Genomic DNA, 13,334 nt, shown 5'->3' on the forward strand with positions numbered 1-13,334 from the left:
TGAGCTACATAGAGTCATTGAACCACAGCTGGGTATTACACACAGAGCTATACCCACATGTAAGTCTGGAATGTGTATTTGGTTCCTAAGTCTTTGATAAAATGCTTTGCTATTCAATATTTTAAATGTAAATAAACTACTGCCTCATGTATTGATTTTATTTCACAGGCAGTTTCTCTAACGGCCTAAGAAGAGTCAAGTCTATATTACATGTCATTCTCGTAAAGATCACTTTCTTGGAGAGGAAAAGTAGTCAAAAGCATGATGGATTTTCTTCTTCTGATGGATATGGGGAAACTCACGGTGTAACAACCGCTATGATAGATCGGTACAGCTGAAGCATTCTCAAGTGAAAAAATAATAATGGGACATCAGATCTTGCCACATTGTGATTGTAACAAGGCTTGGCTTGGCAGAGCACAGGCTGAAAAAACAACCCTGTGTCTGATAACCTGATTTCTGTCTTGTTTTAGTGGCTTAAACTTTAGTTCCCATCAATGTTACAAATTCCACACAAATTCTAAAAGAAAGAATTATGCAGTCTAATGACAGAGAGAATCTTCAATGCATCTCTTGATTTCACAGATTAGAAATCGAAGGTGCAAGAGACTAACGACTTCTGTTTTGTCTACTGAATTTATCAGGGCCGTAAATGACATCTAGGAGTGGTTGTAAAAATGTTTAGAACTTTCCATTTCCTCCATGCTGACTGCATTAGCCCAAAAAAGAGGAACGACTGGTAAAGAGAGTCACAAATCACTCAGTTTCAAAATAGAGCAGCACACACACCACAGGCAAGAAATACACCCTAGTTTCACATGATTAATAATTTAGGGCTTAATTCAGAAAGATTTTAGATCTAAACCCTTCAAGAAACCTTTATGGATTTCTGATGACACTGATACTATGATATAAATTATTTATCCACTCTCACCAACTCAACATCAATGGGCACTGTAGGCATAAAGGGAGGTGACAGTTGGCGAAAGGGGAAGGCATGTGCTTATTCTGAATTCTCTTCTAATACCTGGTGAAGCCAACAAGCTGATTTCTAAGCATCAATTCTTGGACTCAAGAGACCACTTCCTGGCTTCCCAGAGAAAATACCTACCCTTCCTAGGGAGGCCTTCACCTACTTGAAGGCAAGTTATAAGACCTCCAATTATTACCCAACATGTTAAAGGAAAATGCTCCTGTAACTGTTTTTTTTTTTTTTTTTTAATATATTTTCAACTCCATATTACGCAAATGCAAACCTCAGTGACTCATCAAATACTGAAAATAAGGTGAAAGTGTTAGTTGCCCACTCATATCCAACTCACTGTGACCCCATGGACTGTAGCCCACAAGACTCCTCCATCCTTGGGATTCTCCAGAGAAGAATACTGGAATGGCTTGCCATTTCCTTCTACAGGGGATCTTCCTGACCCAGGGATTGAACCCAGGTCTCCCACACTGCAGACACTCTTTATGGTCTGAGCCACCAGGGAAGCCCCATAAATTATTTTAAATGAGGTTAAAAAAAAAAAATGTTTTTTAACGTGCAGTGCTTTTCACCCAAAACCAGTTGACGACAAAAGCTGTGAACCAGATCTTGAGCCAATCTATCAGAATGCTGAGGCCTTGCTTAATTCACCTTCATTATTAGTAAGACTGCCAGGGAATTTGGAGTAAAATGAATAAAATGCCACAAAAGGGAAAGAGTGTATTTCAAAATGATATGTTGGATTTCACAAGAACATTTAAATATGTGGTGTTAAAACATCTCCATCGCATTAACTATATACACCATTTAAATTTAGCAAGTTCATAGTAAACTGGTTTCTATTCGAAGCATCTCTGTTTAGCCTTTCGCTGTAGCTATTGCCCTTCCACCACTGAATTATGTTAAGCAATAGAGTTTTCCTGAACTTTATCACCCTCTATTTTTCACACCCGTCAGGATGAGGTAACTTTAGGGTCCTCCCAGCCCGCTCTTCTTGCTAATAGAAATTTTCAGCCATTCCGGTCACACACCCTTCCTGTGTACTAGACCACTAAGACTACGATAAAAGCGTAACCTTTCTGCTACTGTCTAAGCTGTTTTAATAATAAAACATAGGGTGGATGTGCAGGGAGGTAGAAGTGAAAGAAAAAAAGCAGAAGAAAGAGACGGGGGAATGGGGGAAAGGGAGGCAACAGAAGGAGAAGAAAAGCAGAAAAGGGCGACCTGTTTAAATTCAGAAGGTGAAGAGGTGGGCTGGAGGGCTAATCACAACAACAGAGGAAGGAGGATGAGTGGGAAGAAGTCCTGATGAGGAGGAAGAGGCCGCCCCATGAGGCCGGTTGCTGGGGCAGAGGTTGGTACCCAGAGAGACAGGGAAGAGACAGGACAAGGGGGTGGGGGGCAAGACAACAGGCATCTGAGCGTTTTGGTCCCAGGCAAGGAAATGAACGGGCTTCCCTGGTGGCTCAAGTGGTAAAGAATCTGCCCGTAATGTGAGGGACCCAGGTTCACTCCCTGGGTCGGGAAGAGCCCATGGAGAAGGAAATGGTAACCCACTCCAGAACAGTCCATAGGGTTGCAAAGAGTTGGACACAACTTAGCGACAACAAAATAAATGAACAGTAGCCGTAACAGCAAAGGCAGCCAGCACTAGTAAAGCACCTGCTGTATGCCTGGTCTGCTTTGAAGTGCATTACATATACTAACTCATCTAAAACCCACAAGAACCCATAATCATTGTCTTACAATGATTATGCTCATTTTAGAGACACCAGAGGCCCTGAGAGACAGGTAAACGCCTAAGGCCACACAGGGTTTCAGTGGGAACAATGTGGATGAGCCGGAAGGGTGAGGAGGATGGTTTTTGGTTCTACAACAAGAAAGCTCGGGGAGTGTCCTGAGGTGGAAACCCACATGAAAACATCATGAAGGCAAAATCAATAGACTTGAAGGGAGTGAGAGAGAAAGAGAGAGAGAGAAGGGTAAGAATGAATGTCAAAAAGATTGGCCCTATTCTTCCCACAGAAATCCATTCATTCCTTTGGGGCACCACCTCCACCCAGGGGTTTTTCTTTGTTGTGAAAGAATAATAGAGACTTACTTTACAAAAAGGAATAAGCCCTGATTTGCATTTTAACTCAGACAGCACTCTCTGAAAGGAAGCATTAAGTGCTCAAGGGCTGAATTTTTCTCCTTCCCCACACAAAGTTCACCTAACTCTGGCCCCAAGATGAAGGCCAGTGGGAATACTGCAGGGCAGGGAAGCTCGGTTACCCACCCCTCAAGTCTCCCACCAACACCCAGAACCCAAAATATTATGGAGAAAGTGTTTCCCATGGTGGGCTTACCCACGGGTATTGCCAGGCAAGCTTCATCCATCATCCAGTCCCAAATTTGCACAATCCCACCAAGCCAAGAAAACCACACTTTCCCTCCAATTTAGAACACATTCCCTAAACATTTCCATTGCTCCTCAAAAAAGGCTCCCATACAATTTTTCAAACAGGAACTTTTCTTTTTCTTTTTCCTAAGGAGAGGGTGGGATGGCTAGACAGAGTAGTGTTGACATATATACACTTGATGTTGTTTAGTCCCTAAGTTGTATCCTACTCTTTCGTGACCCCGTGGACTGGAACCCATCTGGCTCCTCTGTCCGTGGGATTTCCTAAGCAAGAATATTACGAGTGGGTTGTCATTTCCTTCTCCATGGGGTCTTCCCAACCCAGGGATGGAATCCGGGTCCCTGCACGGCAGGTAGATTCCTCCCTACTGAGCCAACAGGGAAGCCCCCTATACACACTGCTGTTGTTGCTGCTGCGGCTGCTGCTAAGTCGCTTCAGTTGTGTCCGACTCTGTGCGACCCCATAGACGACAGCCCACCAGGCTCCCCCGTTCCCGGGATTCTCCAGGCAAGAACACGGGAGTGGGTTGCCATTTCCTTCTCCAATACATGAAAGTGAAAAGTGAAAATGAAGTTGCTCAGTCGTATCCGACTCTTAGCGACCCCATGGACAGCAGCCTACCAGGCTCCTCTGACCATGGGATTCTCCAGGCAAGAGTACTGGAGTGGGGTGCCATCGCCTTCTCCGCCTGTACACACTACCATGTGCAAAATATATATACCGGGAAGCTGCCGTACAACACAGGGAGCTCTAATTGCATTGCAGTGATGGCTGTATAACTTCGTAAATTTACTACAATGCATCAATATGTATACCTAAAAAAATAAAAATAAAATGCATAGCCAAAAGGCAAGAACACTGTCTCCCTCCCCATCCAAAACAGTGTTCCTTAGAGATCAACCAAGGCATTAAAAACACCAACACAGAGAAACGTAGGAAATTACTCTGCAGATTTCATCCATTTGCCAAATGACTTAAAGTCCAGTCATTGTATGAGCCCTGCCACTCCAACGTTAGGTAGAGAACAACACAGAAAATCCTGGATGGGTTTTACTGATGGCCAAATAGGAATAAGACCCCTTGTAAAATCCCCTGATAATCTTTCAAAAGCAAGCTTAAAAGAAGCAATAAGGAAGAACAGAGTCAGGACCCAGGATTCTGAGAATTACATTGATCCTATGAGGGCAGGAGGCTTCAGGCCCATATTACAGCATCTCCATCTACAAAATGGAGACACAGCCAGATGCGCTGAACTGAGAAACGCAGGCAGGTGGAGTTGCTCTCCTATTGAAGCCCTAATTCATTGGAAAGACCACCCTGTCTGGAGAATTTGAATTCCTACTATTTTTTCCCAGACAGACTTTTTTCCAGCCATCATATTTCCAAAATGAAAATGTAACAGCTTGCAACCACGGCAATATACTTAAGATGTAATAATGGAAAATGAGATGTTATTGATTGGAGAGGGAGGAGAAGTAACCACAATGGTGTCATCAAGTCAAAGAAAGAAAGAAAATTAACAGATGAATTCTTTCAGACTGGGTTTTGGTTGCCACCCACTGCAGATGGCAGAGTTCTGAGGCGCAGTCCCCAGACAAAACAAGCTATACATTAAATATGTGAGGCGGTGCTCCGAAGAATACTCCACATCCTTCCAGTCATCGGGGAATTCCACATCCTAGAGCATATCGCAGCTAGAAACTTATGTACTGAATCCACTCTGCTCAGCGATAGCACACACACCCAACCGTATCTTACAATTGTGTGTGAGGGAGAGGGTTTCCTTTTAGCTTTCAATGAAACACAGTGAACAGTGGAGCCACACTTTTCAAAATGCTTAAGTAAAACAGTGCAGTGTTAAGGAACAGCTAATAGTGAATGTGGCACCCCACATCCTCAAGGGGAAGGCACTCAAGTATTACTGAGTTATAAATGAAGCACCCGTCTCTTGACTTTGCACCCAAGGAATAGAGACGAAGGCTTTAAAGATACCTACAGAGTAACAGATACAGGAAAAAACAGCTGATTCTTGAACAACGCAGAAGTTGAAGCGCTCACTCCTTGCAGAGTTGAAAATCCAAGTATATCTTTTGACTCCTCTGAAACATAACTACTAATAGCCTACTGGTGACCAGAAGCCTTATTGATCACATAAATGGTTGATTAACACGTATTTTGTATGTACTATACTATAGATTATATACTTACAATAAATAAGCTAGAGAAAAGAACATGCTGTTAAGAAAACTACAAGGAAAATACATTCACATTACTTTATTATCAATACCATAAGTGTCTGCTGTCTGTTTATAAGATGAATCATCTATCAGTACCTACATCATTATTTTCATTTATTTGGTTTTTGACTGTGCCACGAAGCATGTGGGATTAATTCTCCAACCAAGGATTGAACTTGCACCAGGATCCTGCATTGTAAGGACAGAGTCTTAACCACTGGACCACGAGGGAAGTCCCAGTACCTACATCATCATTGTCTTATATGATACAAAACACTGTAGACGTTATACCTATTACTAACACTGGACATTAAAAATGAAATGATTAATGTGGAAAAGAAATTCATATTTATTTATATTTATGGAAAAAAATCCTCATATATATGAACCCATGCAGTTCAAGTACCTGTAGTTCAAGGGTCACTGTACTCTCTAATAGTGATTCTTACCATTTTATTAGTCTGTCAAAACCCTCAATTTATCAAGCTTATGGCTATCAAATATGCCTTCCATATTTCTCTATATGCATTAGAGAAATACAGTAAATTGAGATAATATCAAACTTGGAATTCTTAAAAAGAGTGAAATGGCTCTAGGAGATATAATTACTGAAAATTATCTCATTCCTTTTTAAAGATTTAAAGAAAAATTAAATATAAGTTTCAAGGTTTTCTTCCCAGAATAAAATAAATACCTTCTCTTGACACCAGGCTAATATGTTTGCCTCAATGAAAAATGATTGATAGTTTAACAGGGTCTCAAGAAACCAATGGAAAAGGCGATGGCACCCCACTCCAGTACTCTTGCCTGGAGAATCCCAGGGACGGGGGAGCCTGGTGGGTTGCCGCCTATGGGGTCACACAGAGTCGGACATGACTGAAGTGACTTAGCAGCAGCAGCAGCAGAAACCAAGATTGGTCTTTTTCTAAGCAAGCCCTACAGGAACACTGCGGCCCAGACAAGAAGGTATCCAACCACTCAAGGAAGAAGCAGAAACCCAGAGCAGGGATGGACTGGGTTTTAGATAACTCTAAAATCCTGCTGTTTCAGCTCTTCCCCTCACCAGAGCATGGCTTGATGGATTTCTTCAGCATCAACAAAAGTGCAGTGTGTAGCAGCAGGGGTCAACTTGGTTTAGATCAAAGAACATTTGCTGGAGTTAACATGACCTGGGGCTACCCTTGACTCCTTCTGGGGGCTTTCGCACAGTGTATTCATTCCCTCAAAGCTAGAATTTCCACGTCTCCAGAATTCTTCTGACAGGGCTGTCCCAACCAGCAAGCAGAATAAGTAAGTGTCTTGCACTATATTGGAGAAGGAAATGGCAACCCACTCCAGTATTCTTGCCTGCAGAGAATACAAGGACAGAGGAGCCTGGCGGGCTACAGTCCACGGGGTCGCAAGAGTCGGACACGACTTAGGGACTAAACCACCACCACCACTTGCACTTATAATATAGAGACTAGACAGGATATAAAGGGTATTGCACAGAGACTGGTAAAAAAATACTAAAAATATTCCTAAATGTAAGGTCTTCTCATAAGCTTAGTTCCCTTGGAGAAGAATAAATTAATTTTGTGAGCCCTCTCAAGGGTGGGTGGCTGCCTAATCCATACTCTCAGCTCCCAAGCCTAAGACAGCCCCTGACAGAACCGCAGGGGGTGGGGGTGCAAATAGTGTGCACGGTTTCACGTGAGTGTGCTCAGTCGTGTCCGACTCTTCGTGACCCTGTGGACTGTAGCCCTCCAGGCGCCTCTATCCCTGGAACTCTCCAGGCAAGAATACTGGAGTGGGTTGCCATTTCCTTCTCCAGGAGATCTTTCTGATCCTGCGACCGAACTCACGTCTCCTGAACCTCCTGCATTACAGGTGGCTTCTTTACCTCTTGAGCCACTGGGGCTTGTAAATAAATGCCTCTCAATGGCCTGTCTCTAATTTTTCCATCATGTGCTCAGATCTCTCCTGTTGAGCAAATTTGTTTAATTTTCTTTATTTAAGTTCGAATGACTAAAAGTGTAAACCCCGGTGGTGCAGTAGGTAAGAACCTGCCTGCCAGTAGGGGGACACAGGTTCAATCCCTGGTATGGGAAGATTCCACACACTGCAGAGCAACTAAGCCCTCGAGCCACAGCTACTGAAGCCCGAGCGCCTAGAACCCATGCTCCGCAACAAGAGAACCACTGCACCACCACGAAGAGGTGCCCCTGTTCATCGCAACTAGAGAGCAGCAACAAAGACCCAGTGCTAAGAAACTGCTAAAGCAGGTTTCCAGCTGTCTTTTTGAAGGAGGACTTCTCTTTATTATGTTTCCAGGTTGGAAATATTTCCTGTGTCACCATCTTGGGTTACAAACGTGTGAGTGAGCAATACATTGGGAAAAAGAGACTGAGTTAAACTGATGCCAATACCAACACAGCCAAATTTAGCGTGCGAAATTACAGGCTACAGTAATTTTTAAATACGGACAAGTGTTTATGGTGCCAATGAGTATTTTAGCCTAGGAGGCAGTCTAGAAGCACACTGTTGCTATCTTTGTCTAGCCTGGACATGAGCAGTGCTGGCCTTCTGGTTACCCTGTGAGAGTCATCTTTACCGGCACCTTCAGAAAGCACTCTGAAACTCACTTAGATGCAAAAAGGAAATGCCAACTATGGAAGCTGCCTTCAGTATATTTTCAATAAAACAGACTCTCTTTCTGGTGCTAAGCTTCACTCTGGAAAGAAAACGGTCCCTCTCTAGTGAAGAATTCAAGACAGTGTAGAAAAAGTTTAACACCCTTTTAGTGACACATAGACTTAGGTGACGCAGGTTATCCCTGGGTTGGGAAGATCCTCTGGAGAAGGAAATGGCAACCCACTCCAGTATTCTTGCCTGGGAAATCCCATGCACAGAGGAGTCTGGCGGTTTACAGTCCATGAGGTCGAAAAGGGCCGTACACGACTGAGGGACTGAGCGTGCACACAGGCACACAGCAAATAATGCCCTAAAGATTCATCGGGCCTTCCCTCAACAACTTAGTATTAAGCATTTGCTATTCACCAGTGATGTTTTAGATAATGGGAAGTGACAATACAGAAAACACCATCTGCCTCGCCTCACCTTTTCACCCTTGACCTATTCCATTTCCAACAAAGATGCCTTTTCCCTAAATGAACCTCTCCATCACTCACAGATCTGACCTCACCACAGCAGGCTCTGGAATGCTCAGTTTGGCAAAGAACAAAAGGCTCCTTTCTGTTCACTGAAACAGTCTGGAAGTCAGTGGAGAGAAGCTCACTCCTAGGACTTTGCATAGAACTAGACACGACCTCCCGAGGCAGCCCCCACACTGATGGAGACACCCCCCCTATTCAGTCGGTTCCCCATCCACCTCACCAGCCTGGGGATGCCTCTTCAGCCCCAAATTTTGACTCTCCCTGTTCCCTCATTAACCTCTGCCCTTCTTTTTCTGGGGCCAATTGACAAGAATGTCTTTCTTGTATCCTCCGAATAATTCCTGGGTCATTTTCCATGGGGGAGAATAACCGCACAGATAAACAAAGGGTTCAGGAACTTGGAATGGAGAGGAAATGGTTCTCTAATTTTTTTCCCTCTCATTTCCACCAGCATTTGAGTATCCACTCAATTCACTGGGCTACAGCCATCGGTGCTTTAATGGGAAGCACTGTTTCAGATACAGTGCAGAAGTAGGTGGGTCACAGTTCCTCCTCTTAATTGGTTAATAAGCTGGTTGGAGTGATAGCATACAGCAGTGCTGTAAGAACAGAAACCTCCTACACAAAAGTATTAATAGCTGGTCGGTATTACTTTCCTAAAGGTGGATCATATTCCCAACAACATCTAAGACTGGAAAATATGCATTTGGCTTCACCGTTCTTCAGCTTTAGATCATGGAACTCCTGTATCAAATCTGTAAACCATGAAGATGATTTCTGCCAAAGGGCACCCAGGATTGCACTTGAGGGTAACATACCTTACTCAGGAGATCATTATGCATAAAAGTCCATGTATCCACTATTGCGGTGCTCACTAGCAGTGCTCAACCTAACGCTTAGAGTTATTTTTCTCTTCCCAAACTCCCACCCCAAGAAGTTGGAAATCATAAGTACTTCTAAAAAGCCATCGCTGCCTTATGTAAGGTTGCTGCTGCGGCTGCTGCTAAGTCACTTCAGTCGTGTCCGACTCTGTGCAACCCCATAGACGGCAGCCCACCAGACTCCCTCGTTCCTGGGATTCTCCAGGCAAGAACACTGGAGTGGGTTGCCATTTCCTTCTCCAATGCATGAAAGAGAAAAGTGAAAGTGAAGTAGCCCAGTCCTGTCCGACTCTTAGCGACCCCATGGACTATAGCCCACCAGGCTCCTCCATCCATGGGATTTTCCAGGCAAGAGTACTGGAGTGGGGTGCCATTGCCTTCTCCAAGTGAAAGGTTACTGGTAGCTAAAAGGAGGCAGCTAAAGGAAGGAGAAAAGAACCACACCATGCATTTAAGAAGAGCGCAATTTGCAAAAGAAACCAGAAACAACACTGTAGCAATCTAAGCAGGAAAGAGGAGATGGTAAGAGACTTAAATGGTGACTTGGGGTCAACAGGAAACCCTGCCCAGAAAATGAAATGTCTTAAGTGACAATTCAGGAGTCCTACTCTTCTTTCAGTTTCCTCTATTCTGTCTTGCCAAAAGAGTTCTGTCTCCCAAAGGGCCTTTGTTAGAATAGAGATGCTATTGTTTTCAGCCAGTAGATGTAACCAAAAAAAAAAGTGGGCCTTCTTTTAGTCTGATAGCTAGTGGGAACCTATTGTATGTATAGCTCAGGGAGCTTAGCTCAGTACTGAGATGACCTAGATGGATGGTATGAAGGGGTCTGCAAGAGGAAGGAGATACATGTATACAAACAGCTGATTCACTTCATTGTACAGCAGAAACTAACACAACAATGTAAAACAACTATATCCCAGTAAAAATATAAATAAATAATAATAAACATGGATCATGACAGACAGTAAAAAAAAACAGTCATAATCCCCAGGTTGATAGCACATGCCTAATTTTTTGGTGTAAAAGTACACGCAAACAGGATTTCCAACCTCTCAAACTTGGGACTCTAATAAATTAGAAAATCCAAATGCAGAAGATATCTATACCATATTCCCATAAAATGCAAATTTCTTACCAAAATTATAAATAATAAACAGTCCTGAAAAATCAAGTCCAGAAGTTTAGTGATGTCAGTTTCAATGAAAACTGTTATTATGTAACATCTACCTATTACATGCGAGTTTGGTGTCCTGAGCTCTACAAATATACCCCTTAGCACTAAACACATCAGAAAATTTATCGCAGTCTCCAAACTTAACTCTCTCCCTCAAGATTACAGCATACCTCCTAAGTAGAATTTAGACATTGACAGAAACAGGCTATTCTAGGATTGCTTCTGTGGCACTTCTGTAAATGTGATTTTGCAAGCCCAGAACAAGCTGTTAGGTGTTTTGAGTGCCATTGGAAGGGAGTCTTATATTCCACATAATCCTGTATTCCACTGGGTGAACTGCAGTAAAACATTCCTGTGAGTCTGTACCCCTTTTAATTTTGTCTCCTATACCACTGCAGGGGCTTCCCAGGTGGCGCTGGTGGTCAAGCTCCCACCTGCCAATGCAGGAGACATGAGAGATGGGTTCAATCCCTGGGTTGGGAAGATTCCCTGGAGGAGGGCATAGCAATGCACTCCAGTATTCTTGCCTGGCGAATCCCCATGGACAGAGGAGCCTGGCAGGCTGCAGTCCATGGGTTTGCACAGAGTCGGACATGACTGAAGCTACTTCGCACACACGCATACCACTGCAGATAACTCTCCTAGAGCATTTGTGGTTTGCTGATGGAAATGATTTTATCCACCCTAAGTCAAGTTTCATTCCCAGTTACATTCTTACTTAGAACTACCCCTATATTAGTCTTTCATTATAAAATAATGCCCTGCTTTCAGACTCTTGCTCTATTTTGGTACATCCTTTTAAAATAAAATGCACGCCATTAAAACACATTTGTCCCATTGAGTCAGATTTTTAGACTCATTATGGTGCTCTTTGTTGACACAATAGCTCCTTCAGATACACAACAATCTGTCATAAAAGACCCATACTTGGAGGGATGACAAAAGGGTTTTGCAAAGGCTGTCTTCTCAATGCAGTTGCTGTCAAAGACATATATTAATATCGTCCTAGTGAAAGAGCATTTAGACTAAAGAGTGCAGGCCATCTCAATAGAAAATAACTTCATGAGCTATTTCTGCAAGTTCAGTTACTTCTGAGAATCCAGTGTTGTAATACTTTATGTGGCAGAAATGAAGAGCGACTAACAGAAGTTTGTAACTCTGAGCACCCCACCAGGAACATAATCTCCACCCAACTGGACTGTGGCATGGATTCCTAGACATTAATTTTCCTTCTTTTCCATAATCAATAAGCATTTCAGATTTCAACTTAAGTGAATTATTTTATCAGTAGGAAAATTAACAGCCTATGTGAAAATGCAACCAGGTTCAATATATTAAAGTTAGGTCATCTGTGATCAAAATAAACCTGAAAATAAAAATGTGTTCTCCCTACCAGAAGTGTTAAAATGAGCATCTAAAATAGAGGGGTGACATATCCTTCAGAGTGAGGTCATGCTTTATTCTTAATCACACTTGATAGACTCAGGACCAGAAGTTAATATTTTGAGCAATAAAAATGCCAAATTGAGCTTATACCAGGTAAAGACATAGAGAAGGAAACACAGAATATATTTCAAAATTTTATTTCTGTAACATCTTAGCCACTATACTACCATTTAAACTCTGATTTCCCTCGTTCTAGTATATAAATTGTAAGACTGAAATATTTTGAGGGTCTATTATAAATGGCAATCCACTCCAGTATTCTTGCCTGGAAAATCCTATGGACAGGGGAGCCTGGTGGGCCAGTCTATGGGGTCGCAAGAGTCGGACCCGACTTGGTGACTAAACAACAACAATTACATATTCAGTCTTGTCACTTTGTGTGACTTCACTTTGCCGCCCCATGGACTGCAGCCTGCCAGGCTCCTCTGTCCATGGAATTCTTCAGGCAAGAATATTGGGGTGGGTAGCCATTCCCTTCTCAGGGGATCTTCCTGACCCAGGGATTGAACCCAAGTCTCCTGCATTGCAGGAAGACTCTTTACCATCTGAGCCACCATAAAAGCCACCCCCTGACACAAGGCTAAAATATTTCGAGGGTTGATTATATATTTAGAAAAATAGAGCTAGAAAGAACCTTAGAGAAAAAGTCCAGACACATTAAGTGATTTGTTTAAAATCATGCAGCCAGTTGAGGACAAAGCAGAGATCAGAGTTTAATTCCTAGTAATATATCTAGGAATTAACAAGAAAGATGCAAGGCCTATACAAAACTTTATCCGAAAAACATAAAACACTATGGTTGAAGTGTGACACTTTATCCATTACTGGATGAGAAGAATGAGTAATGTGAAAATATCAAATCTCTTTTAAATAAATCTGATGTCATCCCATTCATTACAAGAAAATTCTTGTTGAACCTTAGTAAGAGTGAAAAAGACATCTGGAAGATTAGAAGGGATAGGGGGAGGAAGGGAGCCAAGACATTTCTTTTTAATAAAATACAATAAAACTTTTAAAAAAGAGAGTATTGATACTATATATTAAAACAATGTAG

Source organism: Bos indicus, chromosome 23, assembly GCF_029378745.1.
Source record: "Bos indicus isolate NIAB-ARS_2022 breed Sahiwal x Tharparkar chromosome 23, NIAB-ARS_B.indTharparkar_mat_pri_1.0, whole genome shotgun sequence".
In the NCBI taxonomy this organism is placed as follows: domain Eukaryota; kingdom Metazoa; phylum Chordata; class Mammalia; order Artiodactyla; family Bovidae; genus Bos; species Bos indicus.